Source organism: Capra hircus, chromosome 6 (genome assembly GCF_001704415.2).
Source record: "Capra hircus breed San Clemente chromosome 6, ASM170441v1, whole genome shotgun sequence".
NCBI classification, from domain to species: domain Eukaryota; kingdom Metazoa; phylum Chordata; class Mammalia; order Artiodactyla; family Bovidae; genus Capra; species Capra hircus.
Genome location: NC_030813.1, coordinates 95,599,135 through 95,623,209, shown reverse-complemented (window position 1 = coordinate 95,623,209; position 24,075 = coordinate 95,599,135). Strand labels below are relative to the sequence as shown.

The following is a 24,075-nucleotide window of genomic DNA, read 5'->3' as shown; positions in this document are numbered from 1 at the left end:
CTCAGTTAGAACCTAGTTTCAGGCTGATAAGCCAGATCCTCAGGCAGCAGCTTTTAAAGTAGATACACACATACTGTCTTGTGGAACCTCAAAGATAAACCCTGCTGGCCTCCTGAGCATGTGATCTGGATGTGTCTTCTTGAAGAAAGGTACAAAAATCAGGGGTCCAGGCAGGTGTATCAACTCCTTTCTGGGAGTACTGGCAAGCTGTAGCAAGGCCAAAGTGTTAGTCACTCAGTCATCTCCGACTCTTTGTGACTCTATGGACTGTAGCCCACCAAGCTCCTCTGTCCATGGAATTCTCCAGGCGAGAATACTGGAGTGGGTTGCCATTTCCTTCTCCAGCAAGGCCTTAGGAGAGTGGAAGATGGTTCCTCCAGCCCACATAACCTCAGAGCAACTCAGTAGCCTTTAGATATGTGGAAAACCTGAAGCCTATTGCTCTCTGGCTGAAGCTTCAGTAGGCCTTTTTCACAGGATGGCTGGGGATGTGTTTAAGCCTACTGTCTGTGCAAAGCCTGACAAGAACTGTCTCTCTGATTGTTTTCAGTTCTGCAGGGACCAAAAGTGTACAATCTGATGCCACCAGAGCCAGGTGCTCAACAAGACTTCTCTGTGTGAATTGTGTACCCCACATAGTTTAACTGAACAAGAAGAGAGTGGGGTGAGTGTGCTCCTGCTGACTTTAGCAGGTCTGTGAGTAACCATGAAGCTGGGGCACACCCACCAGCTTTTGTGGGACTGCAGGAGAGTCTGGGACCAGGTCACACCCACTGTTGCTAGCAAGATAGACAAAGAACATAGAAATGGCACCCACTGTCACTTCTGTTCCCAGAGAGAGTGCCAATAGGCTCCTGCCCCTCCAACAGATGTTTTAAGATTAGCAAATGAATCTCCTTCACATACGGTCTATGTGCTTTTCAAACTGCTGTTTTATGCTGGGTTCCAGAGTAAGTGACTCTATGTGTGAGTCCTTTAGGAGTGAAATCTCTGTACCCTATACCCCAGGGGGCCTCTTGAATATGTCCTGTTTGTTTTCAAAGCCATACCTTTTGGGGGCTCCTCTTATGGTGCAGGTTCCAAGGGTTGGGGTGCTTGATATTGAGCATGAACACCTGGCTCTTCAGAAAGAAACTCTGTGTTTGTAAGACTTCCTCCTGATTATGGAAGGGTGGAATTTTTGTGAGACCACATCCCTGCTTTTCCTACTGCCTTGATGTAGCCCTTTTATCCTTTGTTGGAGAGGACCATTAAGCTAGTTTTAAGGTCTTTTTTAGAAGGAATTGTTCAAAACATAGATGTAGATTTGGTATGTCTGTGGGAGGGGATAAGTCTTCAGGATTTTCCTAAACTGCCATCTTGAACTGGCCCTCAGAAAATGGTTTTAAAGTCAATTTGAATATATATATTCTTCATCCCACCTTACCATGTCAAAGAAGAAAAGTGAATTTGTCTCAGATTGTTTGTTTTTTATAGACAAAGAGGACATTATTTAATACCTTATTAACCTTAAGTGTTCAGAAACTGACTTTAAATTTATTGCTCCATCTAGGAAATTTCTAGATAGAAAAAATTTTTCTATTTACAATCACTTTCTTATTTACATTTTTTAAATTAGGAGTATTATTTATCAAGTCAGTAACCTCACTTCTCAGCTTTTTGAAAAGATTTATAATTCAGTAAATTAAAATGTATATATAATAAAATAATACTTATCAGATAAATTAGGTACTCAAACATTATTGTTCATAAACACATTTTTCCTACTCTCAGTACTCAGCATGTTCCTTTGCTTAATGAAAATAGTGATAATTTAAAATTGGAGAAACTCGAGACAGCCACAATGTGATGAAAAGTTAAATGTTTTTCCAGCTATATTGAGACATAACTGAATACTAACATTGTGTAAGTTTAAGGTATATAACATGTTGATTTAATATACTTGATATTGCAAAATGATTACCACTACAGTGTTAGCTAACACCTGCATTGTATCATATATTTCCACTATATTATAGTGAGAACATTTAAGATATACTCTCACAGCAACTTGCTAGTATGCAATACAGTATCACAAAATGTATTACTATACTGTACCTGAGATCCCCATAACTTGTTTATTAAATTTCAACTTTGATTTCAAAATATTCATTAATTTAATTAAATGTATATTTTAAATTTATTCATTTGATTAACTTCCATTTTAAAATCATAACTTTGAATGGTCAAAATATATTTTAAGTAGTAAAAAGAATGGTTTCTAATAAAATCTTTTAATACCAGAAAATTTTTAATAGCAAAAAAAATTTGAGTTCTAACATAGTTTATAACCAACCTTGTTTTAGTAGTTCACTGACTGAAACAAAATTTCTAATTTTTTTTGAACAAGCGGGGCCCTTTCCATTTTACTCCAAAAGGGCACAAAATACATAAATAAAAGAGATATTTCATGAGAAACAGTTCACTTCCCTAAAGAAATAGCACCTTAGATTCTTTTTTAAAGATGGGATGATTTAAACCTATCAAAAATTATAAATTTAAAGTTAAACCTTATATCCCTTTCTGAAGGATTAATGATATTGGCTTTAGACTCATTTTATGGAATATGTTTTTGTTTTTGGTTTTGGGAATTCACACATCTCTACCTTCTGCCTAGAATATTCTTTACCCAGAGCCTTACCTGGCTAGCCCCTACTCAGCTGTCAGGGCTGAACCTGACTGTATCTCCCTCTTTGCTCAGGCTTCCCTGACCACACAGCATTTTGATTAGAGGGGCCTCCTGTGGATTCTGCAATTCTCTTCTTATTTATTCTTTTTGTAACCATCTATTCCCTTGTCTCTAACTCCTAAACAATGTTAAGTTCCTTGTGGGCAGGAACTGATTATCTTCTTCAGGAATGAAAGTATAGTTCTTTTTCAAGAATCAATTAATCACCTCAGTCACACTCATGTAGTTGAATATAACCACAGTACCTGCTATTTCCTAAGAAATCTAGAGGTCAATGCATTCTACATACTATTCATTCATCAGGCTCTAAAAGCAATGTCATATACTTTGATGAAAAGATTAATTATGCATCAACTTTTTCATGAAAAGTAGCATCTAAAAACTTAAACTATCACTCCAAAGTTGTATTGTTATAGATTTCTTTTGCATTAATATCTTGTACCTGAAACCTAAGAAGCCTCAAAGAAATATTATCCCCCTCCTCTCTTGCTATCTATTTTGCTAAATAACCAACACATTTTAAGCCCATGATCCCTATTTTCCAAGAGATGCAAATGTGGAGAAATATCTTAAGTCCATATAAAGCAAAAAAGTTACATGAAAACAACGCCCCCATTCCCTTTTTAAAGTTCAACAGTATTTACAAGACATAATCAATTCCAGTTTAGGATTTAAGAAAATATCTGTGTAACATTCTAAAATGAGTGAAATTCAACAAACTGATTTATATTAAATTCCAAGCTTAGGACTCCTAAGTCAACATTCTAACAGTGCTAGCTAGTGAAAGTGCAGGGACAGTGCGGCTTGCCATGGCTGAAGGCAAACCGAAAGCTGTGAGGGATGGCTGCAGGGTCATGTGCTGCCAAGGCCTCAATGTAAACACAGGTGTGTGGGAAGGAGCGCAAGGTCTCTCCCATCTAGCAGCTAAAGAAACACTGGCAGTCACGCTGTGGAGTCTGAATGCTAAATTTTGAAAATAGATCATTTTTGCGAAACTGCTACATCTTAACTCGCATGTTAATACATCCTCAACTTAAAGGGGTCATGAAGAACACTTGAACCTCATATCATTGTTTTACACTGAAAAATTTGAGATGGAAAGCAGATCTTTTTTTACCCCTGCTGAGCATCTCCCTGCTGAGTAAAGAAGTTTGAAGTTATTACCACCTCATTTGCTGGCATTTAGCAAGGATTCTTTTTATGGTTGCATGGAATTAATGCCACAAGAGGATTTTTCCTGCCAATGTCTGTTAAATGGCATGGCAGTGCTTTACAAAAATATATTAGGACTATGGCATAGAAGAATAATAAATGTATCAATAACATTTGTTAATAGGTTTGGGTTTGTGGGGATTTTTTTTTTTTAGGGTTCTGTTTTTTTGAATTTGTTTCGGGTTTTATTTTGGGGTCTTTTTTGGAGGGATTGGTTTAGTTTTCCCATATATCTGTCTGTTGTTAGCAAAAATAATGCAAAAATAGTGTACAATAACCTTTAGGGTAGCAAATGGTAATAAATATAGGATTTAAAGGCAGACAGTCTCAGTTCATATTTTAGTTGAACAACCCACTACTGTGAGGCTTGAGCAGATTATGTACATTCTCAAGTCTCAGGGCTTCCTTTGCAAACTGGAGTAATTGTGATATCTCCCAGCAGAGGGTAATTTTCTGCATTATACACTACATTTCTTAATAATGTCAAATAGCTATTAATGTCATTAGTATCACTATTTAATAATGTCTACTTACTTCATATAGAAGTATAGAAGTAACTCCATTTCATATTGTTTTCAAATTGTTTGACTATATGAAATGATTGACTATAAATACAAATAAATTTGTAATTAACTTCTCTGTTAAAATATATTCTCTCTCCCCTATCCTATTTTGTCAGTTTTGAGCATTTCTCTTGAGTCAGTTTTCTGCTGGGTGAAAGATGACATTTTGCTTGACTGTTGAAATGCATCCCAAGATTTCATTAATAATACGTCATGCTGTCATTCCTAATTCACAAAATAACTGACAAATGTTAAGGTCAACGAAATATTCTTATGAAATTGAGGAAACTGCCATATCTGCACCTGAATATGAAGAAAATAAAAACAAATACGAGCCATTAAATGACACTGTCTTCATATTCAGGTGCAGATATGGCAGTTTCCTCAATTTCATGAGAATATTTTGTTGACCTTAACATTTGTCAGTTATTTTGTGAATTAGGAATGATAGCATGACGTATTATTAATGAAATCTTGGGATGCATTTCAACAGTCAAGCAAAATGTCATCTTTCACCCAGCAGAAAACTGACTCAAGAGAAATGCTCAAAACTGACAAAATAGGATAGGGGAGAGAGAATGGAGTATTACTCAGCTATTAAAAAGAATACATTCGAATCAGTTCTGATAAGATGGATGAAACTGGAGCCGATTATACAGAGTGAAGTAAGCCAGAAAGAAAAACACCAATACAGTATATTAACACATACATATGGAATTTAGAAAGATGGCAATGACGACCCTGTATGCAAGACAGCAAAAAAGACACAGATGTGTATAACAGAATTTTGGACTCAGAGGGAGAGGGAGAGGGTGGGATGATTTGGGAGAATGGCATTGTAACATGTATACTGTCATGTAAGAATCGAATCGCCAGTCTATGTCCGACGCAGGATACAGCATGTTTGGGGCTGGTGCACGGTGATGACCCAGAGAGATGTTATGGGGAGGGAGGTGGGAGGGGGGTTCATGTTTGGGAACGCATGTACACCCGTGGTGGATTCATGTCAATGTATGGCAAAACCAATACAGTATTGTAAATTAAAATAAAGTAAAATAAATAAATAAATAAATAAATGACATCAAGTGACTCAGTAATAATATGTATAACAACAATTATATTTGTCTAAGGGAGTGAACTCCAGGAGTTGGTGATGGACATGGAGGCCTGGTGTGCTGCGATTCATGGGGTCGCAAAGAGTCGGACACAACTGAGCGACTGAACTGAACTGAAGGTACTTAAAAATATCAATTTCCATTTGAGGTGATATCTACATGAAATGAATACCATGTTCTTAATGACAAAATGAATTTCATTTATTAAAACATTGTCCTAAATTTTGTTCTAGAAGCCAATACATTCAGGCATGACAAGTGAAAGAGAAAGAAAAAGGCAGATGGAAAATCCGTTCATTCATTGTTTACTCATTTATTTAACAAATGGTATCTATGTGATCAAAATTTTATAATACATCAGCTTCAACTTGTGCATAGCTTTGTAATTTACCAAGCATTTTTATACAGGTTTTCTTATTTGATCTTCATAATCTATTCAAGAGATGAAGGTAACTGAATATATGGCATGTCGAAAGAGACAGAGGCTTATGGTTGGTTTTTCTAAATACTGGTTAGGGCTCTTTTCACTACATGGTACTGGAAAATCATTTTTAATTATGCAGAGGAGAGGCTAAGCCTGAGAAATCTTACGACCACAGAAAGAACACAGAGGAATTCTTTCAATATGGAGACTTTCCTGGTATTCCTAGCATTGTTAAGTAGTTATTTTATTAAATCAAGTGATATACCTAGCTATTTTCCTTCTTTCTCTCTTCCATTTTTTACTAAGGCAAAAGAAAAAGTAAGTGTAAAGAAAGTTATAATTGGGGATATATCTTGAGAGTCCCTTGGACTGGATGGAGATTAAACCAGTCAATCCTAAAGGAAATCAACCCTGAATATTCATTGGAAGGACTGATGCTAAAGCTGGAGCTTTAGTAATTTGGCCACCTGATGCGAAGAACTGACTCAATGGAAAAGACCCTGATGCTGGAAATGATTGAGGACAGGAAGAGAAGGGGACAACAGAGGATAAGATAGTTAGATAGCATCAATGACTCAATGGGCATTTGAACAAACTCTGGAGATAGGGAAGGACAGGGAAGCCTGGCATACTGCAGTTCATGGGGTCACAAAGAGTCAGAAGTGACTTAGGAACAAATAAAATTGGATGAATTTTAAAAATAGAACCACAGAAAAAAATGAAAAGAAGTACATATTACACAAAAAGTCTTAAGTAATTGATGGGACTGAGTATCAAATTTGGCCCTGAGTATCTTATCAACCAAACTAAAAATGAACACATGAAAAATTATATAATTCTCATTAGTAGAAACAAACAGGGACATTTATTTCTTGTGGATAAATAAGTCATTTTTCCAGTCATTAAACATTTTAAATAGTTACTTATTTACTTATTTGGCTGCAATGGGTGTTAGTTTTCGCCCGCAGGATCTTCAGGCTTTGTTGTGACATACTAGATCTTCAATCTTTAGCTGCAGTATGCAAACTCTCAGTTGTGGTATGTGGGATCTAGTTCCCTGACCAGGGATCAAACCTGGGCCACCTGCATTGGGAATGCAGAGTCTTAGCCACTGGACCACCAGGGAAGTCCCTCTGTCATTAAAATTTAAAGGAAATTTCTCTGCTCCTTTCTTCAACTGGAGATCCACAGATAATATATTAAATAATGTCCTTTCCTAACAGCCTAACCCAGCATCCTCCTATGTATTGCTGTTGTTAATACTGTTATTAATATTAAATGAATAATAATGCATAATTTTTATGTTTTCACATAAATACCTTAATTAAGTACTGATCTTATCCCCACTTAATGGATGAGAAAACATTTATATAAATGAGAAAACTTAGTAGCTTGCTCGAGGTCACATAAATAGTAAATTTTCATGCATTTTATCATCAAGACTTCTGCACATCTTGTTATTCCAAATCCCATGTTCTACAAAAAGACACCACCTCATTGGCAGTCAGTTCTGTGGTCACAGCCTAAAAGCCTGGTTCTCAAAGCCAGCAAGCATCCATCACCTGGAGGGCTTGTGAAAACCACAAATCATAGGACCTGAGCTCCAACAGAGATCATGCTTTAGTAGACCTGAAATGTGGACAGAGAATTTACATTTCTAACAAGTTTCCACATGATGTTGATGTTGCTGTTCAGAGATTACAGATTGAGAACTACTAGCCTATAATATGAAAGCTTCCAAATATACATCACACTTAATAGGGTATTTTGTTGAATGCTTTTTATTAGTCACCCAAATTTATTTGGTAATATAGGTCCAGTCACTGAGATAAAGAATCATGAAAGAGGATACAGGTGGTATCTAGAAATAACACCACTGTCTTTTTTTTTCCCCCAATTAGGATATTTTTCTATTATGGTAAAATAAACATAACACAAATATGCTATTTTAACAATATTTAAGAGCACAATTTAGTGGCATTAATTATTCACAACTTTCTGTACCATTATCACTATTTCTAAAACTTTCCATTATCCCAAACAGAAACTCTGTACCCATCAAATGATAACTTTCCATTACCCCTCCCTCCAGCTCCTGATGAAAATTAATCTACTATCTCTCTCTCTATGTATTTCTACAATATTGTCCTTTTGTGCCTAGCTTGCTCTAAGGCATATTGTATTAATAACACGTATGAGAACTTCATTCCTTGTAAAGGCTGGATATTATTCTACTGTAATTTACATCCTTTTCTAAACCACATTTGCCGATGAGTTTTCTAAAGCTAACGAACCAATGTTCACCTTGGTTCTCACTGTGTTCTTTTATTTAAGATATCTACAGTGGCCACATTTCTTTTGTTCAATCTCATTTCATAGTGAAAAATTTGGATTACATATAAGGACAAAAAACAAACAAACAAACAAACAAACCTCATGTAACACAACATCTATGTGGTATGAACTTTTTCTTTCTGTAAGTTGACTCTCATCCCCACTTGCATCATCGCACTTAACATTAAAATCTACATTATTTAGTCTCTACTACATATTCCTGTGTTGGAGAGCACATGAAAGGAAAATATTCTCCCACATTTAACAAGAGGGTTGCAGGTGTAAAGGTGCAGGTTTAGATGCCTGCCAAACTGAGACAAGGCAAAAAATTGAGGACTTTTCTGGGAAGAGATTCAGGAGGCACATGATTTTATGAGAAAAGTAGAAGAGTGAAAGTGGGAGAGCGAGAGGCGGATTGGTCTGGAGAGGAAACCAAAAGCAAAATGAAGATCAGACAAAAGGAGAACAATGAAAGAAAAAGGTCTACATTTTAGGAAGTGGTTAAGACAGAGGTGCCACCGAGGCATTGACCTAGAATGGCTTTAGCAGCTCTGCTCCAATCAACTGTCAATATCCCCAAATCTGGCTGGGGTTGGCTAGAGGAGAGACAGGGGCCCTGACTGATAGCATCTGCCAGCATACATGGTATAAAGGCATAAATACAACCACCTTGGCCAATTTCAGGCTACCAACTGATGGCCTATCTGGGAAGAGAAGTGCCCAGTGGTCTTGCTAGTTCGTGAAACTAGCTCCAACACATCCCTGTCTCAAATCCACACATGAAAACACAACCTAAGGGAAAATCAGTGGACCTGGTATTCAAATACATCTTCAGGACAACAGCTTTGCAGGCTTCTCCACAGCCCATTGCTAGAATTTTGACCCAAAAATCTTCCTTGTAAAAGATGGAGAACCATCTCTTCTCTGTAACGGAGGGACAGGCATGGGATTACCTTCCTTCAAGTTTCTAAACAAAACCTTAGCATGCAGATATTTCCTCCATTGGTGCTGATACACATATCTAGCTGCTCTCATTGTACAGATTTCCTGCAGTGCAAAGGTCCGAGGTTCTCTGCAGCAAAAGATGGAGAAGCTCTATACAGTCAACAAAAACAAGACCAGGAGCTGACTGTGGTTCAGATCATGAACTCCTTATTACCAAGTTCAGACTGAAATTGAAGAAAACAGGGAAAACCGCTAGACCATTCAGGTATTACCTCAATCAAATCCCTTATGATTATACAGTGGAAGTGAGAAATAGATTTAAGGGCCTAGATCTGATAGATAGAGTGCCTGATGAACTATGAAATGAGGTTCATGACATTGTACAGGAGACAGGGATCAAGATCATCCCCAAGGAAAAGAAATGCAAAAAAGCAAAATGGCTATCTGGGGAGGCCTTACAAATAGCTGTGAAAAGAAGAGAAGCGAAAAGCCAAGGAGAAAAGGAAAGATATAAGCATCTCAATACAGAGTTCCAAAGAATAGCAAGAAGAGATAAGAAAGCCTTCTTCAGCGATCAATGAAAAGAAATAGAGGAAAACAACAGAATGGGAAAGACTAGAGATCTCTTCAAGAAAATTAGAGTTACATGGGAACATTTCATGCAAAGATGGGCTCGATAAAGGACAGAAATGGTCTGGACCTAACAGAAGCAGAAGTTATTAAGAAGAGATGACAAGAATACACAGAAGAACTGTACAAAAAGGATCTTCATGACCCAGATAATCACAATGGTGTGATCACTCATCTAAAGCCAGACATCCTGGAATGTGAAGTCAAGTAGGCCTTAGAAAGCATCACTATGAACAAAACTAGTGGAGGTGATGGAATTCCAGTTGAGCTGTTTCAAATCCTGAAAGATGATGCTGCGAAAGTGCTGCACTCAATATGCCAGCAAGTTTGGAAAACTCAGCAGTGGCCACAGGACTGGAAAAGGTCCGTTTTCATTCCAATCCCAAAGAAAGGCGATGCCAAAGAATGCTCAAACTACCGTACAATTGCACTCATCTCACAGGCTAGTAAAGTAATGCTCAAAATTCTCCAAGCCAGGCTTCAGCAATACGTGAACCGTGAACTCCCTGATGTTCAAGCTGGTTTTAGAAAAGCAGAGGAACCAGAGATCAAATTGCCAACATCCGCTGGATCATGGAGAAAGCAAGAGAGTTCCAGAAAAACATCTATTTCTGCTTTATTGACTATGTCAAAGTCTTTGACTGTGTGGATCACAATAAACTGTGGAAAATTCTGAAAGAGATGGGAATACCAGACCACCTCACCTGCCTCTTGAGAAATCTGTATGAAGGCCAGGAAGCAACAGTTAGAACTAGACATGGAACAACAGACTGGTTCCAAATAGGAAAAGGAGTACGTCAAGGCTGTACATTGTCACCCTGCTTATTTAACTTATGTACATCATGAGAAATGCTGGACTGGAAGAAACACAAGCTGGAATCAAGATTGCCGGGAGAAATATCAATAACCTCAGATACGCAGATGACACCACCCTTATGGCAGAAAGTGAAGAGGAGCTAAAAAGCCTCTTGATGAAAGTGAAAGAGGAGAGTGAAAAAGTTGCCTTAAAGCTCAATATTCAGAAAACGAAGATCATGGCATCTGGTCCCATCCCTTCATGGGAAATAAATGGGGAAACAGTGGAAACAGTGTCAGACTTTATTTTGGGGGGCTCCAAAATCATTGCAGATGGTGATTGCAGCCATGAAATTAAAAGATGCTTACTCCTTGGAATAAAAGTTATGACCAACCTCGATAGCATATTCAAAAGCAGAGACATTACTTTGCCAACAAAGGTCTGTCTAGTCAAGGCTATGGTTTTTCCAGTGGTCATGTATGGATGTGAGAGTTGGACTGTAAAGAAGGATGAGCACCGAAGAATTGATGCTTTTGAAGTGTGGTGTTGGAGAAGACTCTTGAGAGTCCCTTGGACTGCAAGGAGATCCAACCAATCCATTCTGAAGGAAATCAACCCTGGGATTTCTTTGGAAGGAATGATGCTACAGCTGAAACTCCAGTACTTTGGACACCTCATGCGAAGAGTTGACTCATTGGAAAAAACTCTGATGCTGGGAGGGATTGGGGGCAGGAGGAGAAGGGGATGACTGAGGATGAGATGGCTGGATGGCATCACGGACTCGATGGACGCGACTCTGAGTGAACACCGGGAGTTGATGATGGACAGGGAGGCCTGGCATGCTGCGATTCATGGGGTCGCAGAGAGTCAGACACGACTGAGCGACTGAACTGAACTGAACTGAACTGAATGCAAGACTGCAGCAGCCTGGCTTGAGAGAGCATTTGATGGGGTGGTAATGATGACCTGCAGTCAGCCTCAGGGGTGAAAACAGAATTCACGAGCTGAGGGATGAGAAATATTGTCTTTAGCTGACTCTGTGATATGGAGTGGGCTGGTAAGGGGGATAAGCCTCTCTACCACAGTTAGCCTCAAGGGAACGAGAAGGAAAACAACTGCCCAGGAGCAGAAGGCCTCCATGAGGGGACTTCCCAGATAAGAATCCACCTTATAATGGAGGGAATGAAGGGTCAGTCTCTGGTCAGGGAACTAAGATCCCGCATGCCGTGGGTCAACTAAGCCCATGCCTCCACAACTATTGAGCCTACACACCTCAACTAGAGAGATGCTCACTCACCACAACTAAGACCTGACACAGCCAAAAATAAAAATAAATTTAAAAAAAGAAGAAGGCCCCCATAACCACTTACCATAGCTCCAGTGCTCATCAACACTTCATAAACAGGACCATACCTCCAAACTGAACCTTCAGGTTAAACATTTTGAAATATGGCTCTAAATACTTGGTACCTATTTTTTATTTGTACACATATTTATTTTTAAAATACTCTGAAAGAAATTGTTGCATGTTTCCTTGCTTCAGACATTGATAAGCAATTCACAGTTTTTAAAACCTGCAATTACTTGGTTCCTTTTGTTTGAAAGAACAGAACAATTAATATGTTGGTGGTATTCCACGACCTACACTTGTTATCCCTTTTGCAGAAAGGGTCTAGAAATATATGAGCTCAAAAGGGCACTAATTTATACTTTGTGCCATCTTTTAAAATATTTAAGTCAATGACATTTGGGTCTGCAATTTCTGTTGTTGTCATTCAGTCACTCAGTAGTGTCTGACTCTCTGCAACCTCCTAGACTGCAGCGTACCAGGCTTCCCTGTCCTTTACCATCTCCCAGAGCTTGCTCAAACGCATGTCCCCTGAGCCAGTGATGCCATCCAACCATCTCGTCTTCTGTCGCCTCCTTCTCTCCTACCTTCAATCTTTCCCAGCATCAGGGTCTTTTCTGATGAGTTGGCTCTTCTCATCAGGTGGCCAAAGTGTTGGCACTTCAGCTTCAGCATCAGTCCTTCTAATGAATATTCATGATGTCACAAAAAAATAGACTTTTTTCCCTTTGATTATTAGCTCATAGTTAGATAATCATCCAGTCTCATCGCTTCATGGAAAATAGATGGGGAAAAAAATGGAAACAGTGACAAGCTTTATTTTCTTGGGTTCCAAAATCACTGAAAATTGTGACTGCAGCCCTGAAATTAAAAGACACTTGCTTCTTGGAAGAAAAGCTGTGACAAACCTAGACAGCATATTAAAAAGCAGAGACATCACTTTGCTGACAAAGGTCCATATACGCAAAGCTATAGTTTTTTCAGTAGTCATTTATGAATGTAAGAGTTGGACCATAAAGAAAGCTGAGCTCCAAAGAATAGATGCTTTCAAACTGTGGTGCTAGAGAAGCCTCTTGAGAGTCCCTTGGATGGCAAGGAGATCAAACCAATCAATCCTAAAGGAAATCAACTCTGAAGATTCATTGGAAGGACTGATGCTGAAGCTGAAGCTTGAACACTTTAGCCACCTGATGTAAAGAGCCAACTCATTGGAAAAGACCTTGATGCTGGGAAAGATTGAGGGCAGGGGGAGAAGGGAGAGGATGAGATGGTTGGATGGCATCATTGACTCACTGGACATGAGTTCAACCAAACTCTGGGAGATAGTGAAGGACAGAGAAGCCTGGCGTGCTGCAGTCCATGGGGTTGTCAGAATCAAACATGACTGAGTGACTGAACAACAACATAGTTAACTTACTAGGAAATTATTTGAGCTTTTTAAGGTACCCTGAATTATTTTCAGGTATCTTCACTGAAATTAAAAAACTGCAGCAGGGGCCCTCAAAACCTGTAGATTCTGTGCTTCTCTCAACCTGTAAGAGGATCTGTGTTTTCCCAGAAATTACGGCCACTGAATGAAAGAGAAGTTTACATTCGCCTGCATGTGAAATACAGCTTGAGTTGCCAGGCTGCAATCCTCAGGCTGTGAATGTTAATCAATCAAAGTGTTTATTCATTAGGCACTCCTTTTTTGTTTTCTTTGGGACTGCATGTCTCAGAAGCCTTGCTCAAGTAGGTCCAAGAAAAGAACAGTCTACAGAGGGTTAACACATAAAGGAAAAACTCAAAAATGTATGGGAAGGCTGCTATTTGTTAGTTTGTGTGTTGGTTTGGTTTGTTTTTTCATTCTGTGTCACTCCATTGCTTCCCTTGGTTTCCTTCTCTTTCACTCTCCCGAGGGAGGGAGAGGGATCTATTTTAATTTCCTCATAACAACACTTTTTAGAGTGTGGAAGAGATGGAAGGGTGGTGATGTATATAGAAAATTGAAGCATTTGGTTCCCAGGCTCCAGTCCTGAAGAATGATCTCAAGTTGCTCCCAGGATCTGTGGGGCAAATCCCAAAAAATCCCAAAAAGGGATCTTTGCCTCTGAGACTCTCTCTCACTTTTTTCCTAACATAGGAATCTTCATCCCTCCCCGTCTCTCCATTTACAGGGAATTATGACCTCCTAACGTCACCACTCTCCTGTCAGCTTAGTCAGTACCTCTCACATTTTTGTTACCTAAATTAGAGTATTCTATAAAATAGAAATGTCAAATTCTATCTTTATCTATTCTTGACTTCTGCCTGCTAGAAAATAAGGTCCAGTACATCCAATGGGAAAAACTCTGGTACTGGGAAAGACTGAGGGCAGGAGAAGGGGGCGACAGATGATGAGATGGTTGGGTAGTATCATCAACTCAATGGACATGAGTTTGAACAAACTCCGGGAAGTAGTGAAGGACAGAGGAACCTGGAGGGCTACAGTCCATGGGGCTGCAAAGAATCAGACATGACTTAGCAACTAAACAACAACATACAATGCATGGTATTTAATAAAATAACCCAGATCATTAAGTCATACATACACACCCAAGAACTGTAATTTTTGTTGCACTACCAATTGTAAATAAAATTTGATCAATACCTGAAAACAACTTCATCATGGTAAAATAATTTTCAAAGGAATCATTGACATAATTTATCATTTTAATGCCATTCTTAATAAAAGATCAGCTTCCCTGGTGGCTCAGACAATAAAGGATCTGCCTGCAATTCAAGAGACCAGGGTTCAATTCTTGGGTTGGGAAGATCTCCTGGAGAAGGAAATGGCAATTCACTCCAGTAAAATTGGAGTGAAAATTCTTGCCTGGGAAATCCCATGGACAGAGGAGCCTGACAGGCTACAGTCTAGGGGGTCAAAGCATATCCAGCACAACTGAGTGACTACCACTCTCAAACTTAAAAAAAAAAAATTAGGCTCATCATAGAAGAGAAAAACATGCTAGTCAGATTTATCTTTCAGAATAGAAAATTAAATGACTGAAAAAGTAAACGACACAGATGTATTCCGTGCAGTTTACAGGATCATCGTTTTTCTATTAATAATAGTCCAGGTACATTTTTTAACTTGAAGCTCACTAGAAGATGTCAAAATATTATGACAAGGTAGGAGAAAATATAAAATCTCTGAAACTCACAGTTTTATGCCATTTGGTACAACTCACAGAAAGCTCAACCCATTTCAAATTTATTTTTAAATGAATTATTTCAGTACAACTATATCTGCAAATGGCAAAAGCAAAAAGTGTGCTTAAAAGGAAAGGTTACAAAAATAATGGAAGTAAAACAAAAACCAAAAGTTTGCTAGTTTGCAGTTTATTTTTTAAACCTTTGAAGTTGGGGATCCTGGACGATATATCTCATCTGTAAAGCTCTGACATGTTCAGAGCAAAGTTTTAAATATTGACAAACACTCATTGTTTTTAAAGTGCTGCATCACACACTATTGGGTGTGCTTTTTAGCACTGCAACATTTTGAGTGGCCGTGAATGTCACCTTCTTCACTTCGTAGGTAAAAATCATCATTTTCTTAAAAGAGTAAACTACATAGAAAATACAGTACATAGTTTCTTATGTCTTAAACAGCCACATTCAGTTCCCTTTAGCTTAAGTACCAGTAATGTAAGTAAGTGAAACAGTAAGCAGTTGGCAGCACAGTAATGTTAAGGTTCTAGCAAACGTCTACATCTTAGGGAGTTATAAGTTTTAACATTGGATCCAGGCTTAAACTTGGCATAGAAGTTCTTTACTAGAATGTGCAATATTTTTCCTTTGACTTTACAAAATAGAGTCAAAATTAGTTTGCTTGTTATTTAGCTAAAGGTGGCCAAAAATAACATGATCTTGGCTAGAATTTAGATACTTTTCAGTTCAGTTCAGTCGCTCGGTTGTGTCCGACTCCTTGCAACCCATGGACTACAGCACACCAGGCTTCCCTGTCCATTACCAAATCCCAGAACTTGCTCAATTGCATGTCCATCAAGTCGGTGATATCATCCAACCATCTCATCCTCCATTGTTCCCTTCTCTTGCCCTCAGTCTTTACCAGAATCAGGGGCTTTTCCAGTGAGTCACTTCTTTCACATCATGTGGCCAAAGTATTGGAGTTTCAGCTTCAGCATCAGTCCTTCCAGTAAATATTCAGGACTGATTTCCTTTAGGATGGACTGATTGGATCTTCCCACAATCCAAGGGACACTCAAGAGTCTTCTCCAACACCACAGTTCAAAAGCATCGATTCTTCAGCTCTCAACATTCTTTAGAGTCCAACTCTCACATGCATATGTGACTACTGCAAAAACCATAGTTTTGACTAGATAGACCTTTGTCAGCAAAGTAATATCTCTGCTTTTTAATATTCTGTCTGTGTTGGTCATAGCATTCCTTCCAAGGAGCAAGTGTCTTTTAATTTTGTGGCTGCAGTCACCATCTGCAGTGATTTTGGAGACCAAAAAAATAAAGTCTCTCACTATTTCCATTGTTTCCCTATCTATTTGCCATGAAGTGATCGGATTGGATGCCATGATCTTAGTTTTATGAATGTTGAGTTTTAACCTAGCCTTTTCACTCTCCTCTTTCACTTTCATCAAGAAGCTCTTCAGTTCCTCTTCACTTTCTGCCATAAGGGTCGTGTCATCTGTGTATCTGAGGTTATTGATATTTCTCCTGACTATCTTGATTCCAGCTTGTGCTTCATCCAGCCCAGCATTTCTCATATAAGTTAAATAAGTAGGGTGACAATATACAGCCTTGACATATTCCTTTCCCAATTTGGAACCAGTCTATTCTTCCATGTCTGGGTCTAACTGTTGCTTCTTAACCTGCATAGAGATTTCCCAGGAGGTAGGTAAGTCGGTCTGGTTTTCCCATCTCTTTCCAGATTTTCCAGTTTGTTGTGATCCACACAGTCAAAGGCTTTGGAGTAATCAATAAAGCAGAAGTAGGTGTTTTTCTGGAACTCTCTTACATTTTTTTGACTATACAACAGATATTGCCAATTTGATCTCTGGTTCCTCTGCCTTTTCTAAATCCAGCTTGAATATCTGGAAGTTCAAGGTTGAACTGTTGAAGCCTGGCTTGGAGAATTTTCAGCATTACTTTACTAGCATGTGAGATGAGTGCAATTGGGTGGTGTTTGAACATTCTTTGGCGTTGCCCTTTTTTGGAATTGAAATGAAAACTGATCTTTTCCAGTCCTGTGGCCACTGCTGAGTTTTCCAAATTTGCTGGCTATTGAGTGCAGCACTTTCACAGCATCATCTTTCAGGATTTGAAATAGCTCAACTTGAATTCCATCACCTCCACTAGCTTTATTCATAGTGATGCTTCCTAAGGACCACTTGACTTCGCATTCCAGGATGTCTGGCTCTAGGTGAATGATCACACCATTGTGATTATCTTGGTCATGAAGATCTTTTTTGTATAATTCTTCTGTGTATTCTTGCCACTTCTTCTTAATATCTTCTGCTTCTGTTAGGTCGATACCATTTCAGTCCTTTGTCGAGCTCATCTTTGCATGACATGTTCCCTTGGTATCTCTAATTTTCTTGAAGACATCTCTAGTCTTTCCCATTCTATTGTTTTCCTCTATTTCTTTACATTGATCACTGAGGAAGGGTTTCTTATCTCTCCTTGCTCTTCTTTGGAACTCTTCATTCAGATACCTATATCTTTCCTTTTCTCCTTTGCCTTTCGCTTCTCCCTTTTTCTCAAGCTGTTTGTAAAGCCTCCTCAGACAACCATTTTGCCTTTTTGCATTTCTTTTTCTTGGGTATGGTCTTGATACTTTTGGCATCTCTAATTTTAAATCAGTCTTAATTTAAAAATGAAATTTTTAAAGATACTTGTGGATAATGGAGAAGAGGTCTGACTGGCAGAGCTTTAATATTTGTTCATGTGAACCTATGACCAGCGCATTCTCTTCACAAAACTCTAATTTTCCTGTTACTCCAAGTATCTCTTGACTTCCTACTTTTGCATTCCAGTCCCCTATAAAGAAAAGGACATCTTTTTTGGGTATCAGTTCTAGAAGGTTTTGCGGGTCTTCATAGAACCATTCAACTTCAGCTTCTTCAGCATTATTGGCTGGGGCACAGCCTTGGATTACTGTGATATTGAATGGTTTGCCTTGGAAATGAACAGAGATCATTCTATTGTTTTTGAGACTGCATCCAAATACTGCATTTCAGACTCTTTTGTTGACTATAATGGCTACTTCATTTTTTCTAGGGGATTCTTGCCCACAGTAGTAGATATAATGGTCATCTGAGTTAAATTCACCCATTCCAGTCCATTTTAGTTCCCTGATTCACAATATGTTGATGTTCACTCTTGCCATTTCTTGTTTGACCACTTCCAGTTTGCCTTGATGCATGGACCTAACATTCCAGGTTCCCATGCAATAGTACTCTTTACAGCATCTTTACTTCCATCACCAGTCACATCCACAACAGGATGTTGTTTTTGCTTTGGCTCCATCTCTTCATTCTTTCTGGAGTAATTGCTCCACTAATCTTCAGTAGCATATAGGGCACCTACAAACCTGGAGAGTTCATCTTTCAGTGTCCTATCTGTTTGCCTTTTCATACTGTTCATGGGGTTGTCAAGGCAAGAATACTGAAGTGGTTTTCCATTCCCTTCTCCAGTGGACCACATTTTGTCAGAACCCTCCACCATGACCTGTCCATCTGTGTGGCCCTTTGGTGACCTTTATTTTGGGGGGCTCCAAAATCACTGCAGATGGTGACTGCAGCCATGAAATTAAAAGACACTTGCTCCTTGGTAGAAAAGTTATGACCAACCTAGACAGCATATTAAAAAGCAGGGACATTACTTTGCTGAGAAAGGTCCTTCTAGTCAGAGATCTGGTTTTTCCAGTAGTCATGTATGGATGTAAGAGTTGGACTATAAGGAAAGCATAGCACCAAAGAATTGATGCTTTTGAACTGTTGTGCTGGAGGAGACTCTTGAGAGTCCCTTGGACTGCAAGGAGATTAGACCAGTCAATCCTAAAGGATATCAACCCTGAATATTCATTGGAAGGATTGATGATTAAACTGAAGCTCTGATCCTTTGGCCATCTGATGTGAAGAACTGGCTCATTGAAAAAGACCCTGATGCTGGGGAAGATTAGAAAAAAATGAGAAGAGGGTGATAGAAGATGAGATGGTTGGATGGCATCATATTTCTGTCTTTATCTCTTTAAGGTCATTTCCTTTTGTTCATGAAATTCTTCATAACAGTTCTGATCATACCTCATGTTCTCTCTTCATGCAGTTTTATAGTATTCATTCCTATGATCGTGTTTCTAAAATACCCATTTGCTACACAGGATTTTCAGGAGTTTTACTTTTCTTCTGAATGTTTATTCTCATGTTTCTTTTCCTCTATTACGTAAAAGTTTTAATAAGCCTCGTGTTTGAAAAAAAGTTTTAATATTTAGTCATTTTATTCTGACTTACCATTACTGGAAGATAAATTTTTGAAGATTTTTTTCCTGTCCTATTCACTATTTGGGGGGAGCAGGTAGTTTCTTCTCTCAGATCCACAACTTTGAAACAATCCGGTGGGCAAAAATTCCTCTTCTACTAGTGGTTTTGCTCACTTGGTCCTATTCTGTTGTCCTGAGGAGTCATCTTCTTCTGCTATCACTACCTCAGTCTCTAATAGTCTAGACTAAAGTGGTATGATAAAGAAAAAAAACTAACATTTCCAATACAGGCTGTTATTATGACTTCGATATTCATTAAAAGGAATATTAGGGAGAAGAAGAAGCTTCTCTGGGTGATAGGCTGATGAGAGGACTTTAGGACATTTGAGTTGAAGCATTTATGGGTAATCAGTTGAATAAACAGATCTGAAACTGGAAAGAGGCTTGAGCTGTTGTAAATTGGGAAAGCATTGGTGGGGAGAGATCACTTAGAGTCTATAAATGGAGAAGAAAGCAAATCAGTACTGCCAGTATGAACAGATAACCTGATGGTGGGAGGGCAAGAGCAGAGAGATAAAAAGAAAAGCAAAACTATGTGACAAGGGAACATGTTATGGTCGGGGTAGGGGAGTAACAACAGTGTGAAATTCAGCAGAGAAGTCAAGGAACATAGTATAGAGTGTTGCTGTTCTTTTATTTCAAGAACTATAAAGTCCTGCTGACCGTAGTGAAATCATCTTAGTGAAGCAATGGAGACAGAAGTCTAGTCATAGTGGGTTGAGTAGGAGAGTACATAGATAATTCCCAAAAAGGTTGCTCGTAAAAAAGAAACAGAGTAGGAATTCAACGAGTTTAAAGGTTGAGAAGATTTTATTTACTTCCATTTGTATTTCATAGGAACAGAATTGACTCTATATTGAAGAGGAAAAAAATATCAGTAGAAAGGATGATGTTGAAAATACAATAAAGAAAATACAATTTATTTTCTCACTGAAGAAACTTGTTTTGAATACCCACTATGTGTCATGTACCATGTTTCATGCTGGAAATACAAGGGTGGGTTAAATTAGCATGGTTGCTGCCCTGTTAAGAATCCCAGGTGGACCAAAGGCTCTAAGAAGATAAATGAGATGGATATCCAAGTGGAATTATTAACCTCAAAAAGAAAGAGAATCAATTGTTTCATAGAATGAGGGTAAAGTGGACATGATGAAGGCAGGCCTGTTTGTAGATGGAGGGAAGGGGGAATAGGAGTTGAATAGAAGCTTAAAGAATTCCGATTTATCAAGGTCTTTCATATTTCTGTAACACAGGATGTAAATCATATACCCAACTGAGCATGTTCATAAAATTTAAAAAAAAATAGTTATAGAGGGAAGTGAGGAAAAGAAGTAATATTACACCCAGAGTGATCACTGAACAAAACTGACAATCCAGCCAAAGTTGAAGGTGGTAGATTTTGGTACTAATCCATACAGTGGTATGAATTTCTCCAGTACCACTCAGTGGCAGACCAAACATGGGGAAGGAAAAAAACAGCAGAGGTCTGGATGTCTGGATCTATCTTAGGTTATGATAATATGAACTGCTATAACAGATTAATTTAGAAATGTCAATAATTTAACACAAAAGAAGCTTATTTCTCATTCATTTAAAATTATCTGGAATAGAAGTAGGGATTTATTCATGAAGTCTTTAGGAAGTTGAGATAGCAAGGCCCATCTGTCTTTAACATGCAGCTTCCAAGAACATCTCGAGCGTTGTCATCCAATCAGCAGATGGGATTGGGAGAAAGGAGAAGGGTCACGCCAGAGGTTCATACAAAATTGGCACACATCATTTCTACTCACGGCCTGTTGGTTAGACCTCAGACATACGCCAAAACCTAACAGGAGGCCTGAGTGCTAGAAAGACAGAAAAACAGGTTTTTGATTAAGAGCTAAACCAAGTTTCTGACATAGGGTATAAGTTTAAATAAGTTAGGATGGATGGATAGATATATAGATAGATAGATTAGATAAAAAGAAATACAAAGAAGAAACTAAAGATGAAGGCAGGAACAAAGGAAAAGGAGGGAAGAAGGAAGAGAAGGGGAAGGAAAGAGGGAAAGACAGAGACAGACTAAGAGGTTGAGAACCCAAGCAAAGGAAGATGAAAGTAGTAATTCTTTAAAAATGAAGTGATACTAGAAGGGGAAGGAGAGATGAAGCAGTTAAGGAACTGGAGATTAGGACTTCTGAGTAAGAGAGAGAAAGCTAGAAATAGCAGAGACTGTGACTAGAACTAAAGAGAGGAGAATTTTGGAGTCCAAAGATAGAGAATGAGAGGTTCCAGAATGTAGCCACTTGTCAAGCTATCATAAGAACTGTGAACTTTCAAGAGTTGTGTGAACCACAGGAAGTAACAATAAAAAAATGAAACCACTTGGAATGACAAATAAAATTTTGACCTAGTTGCCAAAGTACTTGACAAACACAAGAGATGTCACAGATAAACATGTCACAGAAGGATGGAGATGGATGTCAGGAATAAGTTTCAAAGTAGGAAGATTTTTATTGGAAGATGCAGGAAATGGTCTAGAAAACCAATAGAGAATGACAAGCCCAGCTAAACATGTAATGTATAAATGATCTCTATGGCAGATAGTTGCCAGAAAAATCATCTCCTCAGCAGGGGGGGCCTAGCTTCAGTCAGGGCAAAGGTGTTATATGAAGCATACTATGAAAAATGAGTATTACTGTAGAACGTAGTTAAAGAAATCAGAAAGGCATTTGAAAATGATCTATGGGGCAGGGAAGAACCAGCAAAAGAGGATTGTCTCAGAAGAAAAGCTATGACTAAAAAACCTTGAATTTGAGTTCTTTGCCTAGAACTCAAGGGCAAAAGTAAGCATTTGGGTACTTTATAGCAGAGGTCTGTTAGAAACCAGGCCACACAGCAGGAGGTGAGCAGTAGGTGTACAAATGAAGCTTTATCTGTATTTACAGCCATTCCCATCACTCACTTTACCACCTGAGCTCAGCCTCCTGTCAGATCAGCAGTAGCATTAGATTCTCATAGGACCACGAACCCTACTGGAAGTTGTACATGTAAGCGATCTAGACTGTGTATCCTTCTGAGAATCAACCTGAAACCACTCCCCAACCCTGTCCATGGAAAAGCTGCCTTCCATGAAACCAGCCCGTAGTGTCAAAAAGGTAGGGGACTGCTGCTATATGAAATTCTTACACATAAATTTGTTCCAGTGCCTCCTGGAGGTGAGAGAAGGATGACATTTGTTGCCTCTAGCCACACTGGCCCTGGAAGCTGAAGGCTGTCTGTGTGTCACACCTGGTGTGGCTGGGACCCTCCATTCTTAGGGACCAGGCTCCCTGGGCCCACAGTGCAAGGTCCTGCTCTAAGGTGGGAATGGATTCCTTCCTACTCAGAAGATCTGACAACCTCTCTCCTGCTGAATCAGGAAGAAAAACTGTTCTGTTCCTCTCCTTACCTTCAAAGATTGGGTTCTCTCTACCATTCAGAACAAGCAGAATCTCTAAGAAAATAAATGAGAGGAGAAAATGCAAAGGACCAAAAAATAGTATCTCAACAATTAACATATATTGCTGCATTTATAATAATTGGAGTCTTAACAGTATTCTAGGTACCCAAAGGATATATTAAAAGCAAGAATATTTCCTGCTATTCTGCCAGTCCATCCAAGCCAAAGGGATTTCAGTGGATAAACATCTATGACTCCATTTAATTTTGCAGAAGTGTGAAAACTCAAAAGAATATGTTTTTAAATACCACAAACTGGGTAGCCTCATCTCCAAACTAGGGAAATTACCAAAAACAACTTTCCAGCATGCCCCAATAATGATTCCAGGTTTCAGAGATGCTCTTGCTGCTGCTGCTGCTAAGTCGCTTCAGTCGTGTCCGACTCTGTGCGACCCCATAGCTGGCAGCCCACCAGGCTCCTCTGTTTGGACATACACAAATAACAAAGACAGTTACTCAATATCCCATGTGATTTATTGGTGGTGGGGCAGGGGAGAAATCCTGGCTCATCCTCACATCAAATGGTGTGACCCTTGCCTTTCAATTGAGTGGTTGACTGAATAATTTATTTCTACTTTGCTTACTTCAAAGTTGTATTTGAAGTGGCTACATTCTGGTGTAGTGCAAACTACTTATGCAATGTAACTCTTCCCATTTTTACTTACTCTCAGTTCAGTTCAGTTCAGTCACTCAGTCGTGTCCGACTCTGTGACCCCATGAATTGCAGCACGCCAGGCCTCCCTGTCCATCACCAGCTCCCAGAGTTCACCCAAACTCATGTCCATCGAGTCGGTGATGCCATCCAGCCATCTCATCCTCTGTCATCCCCTTCTCCTCCTGCCCCCAATCCCTCCCAGCATCAGAGTCTTTTCCAATGAGTCTACTCTTTGCATGAGGTGGCCAAAGTACCGGAGTTTCAGCTCACAGCCTCATAAAATAAGAAGAGCACTGCTGCTGCTGCTGCTA

General features: G+C 38.9%; 1 protein-coding gene and 1 non-coding gene across 4 annotated transcripts in view; both read right to left on the bottom strand.

Moving 5' to 3' along the window:
• C6H4orf22 (chromosome 6 C4orf22 homolog) overlaps positions 1-24,075 on the bottom strand; it is a 710,136-nt gene that overhangs the window by 576,118 nt on the left and 109,943 nt on the right. The window lies entirely within an intron of this gene.
• On the bottom strand, positions 7,096-7,168 carry TRNAG-CCC. Its single transcript has one exon. It is a non-coding gene; the product is annotated as a tRNA-Gly (tRNA).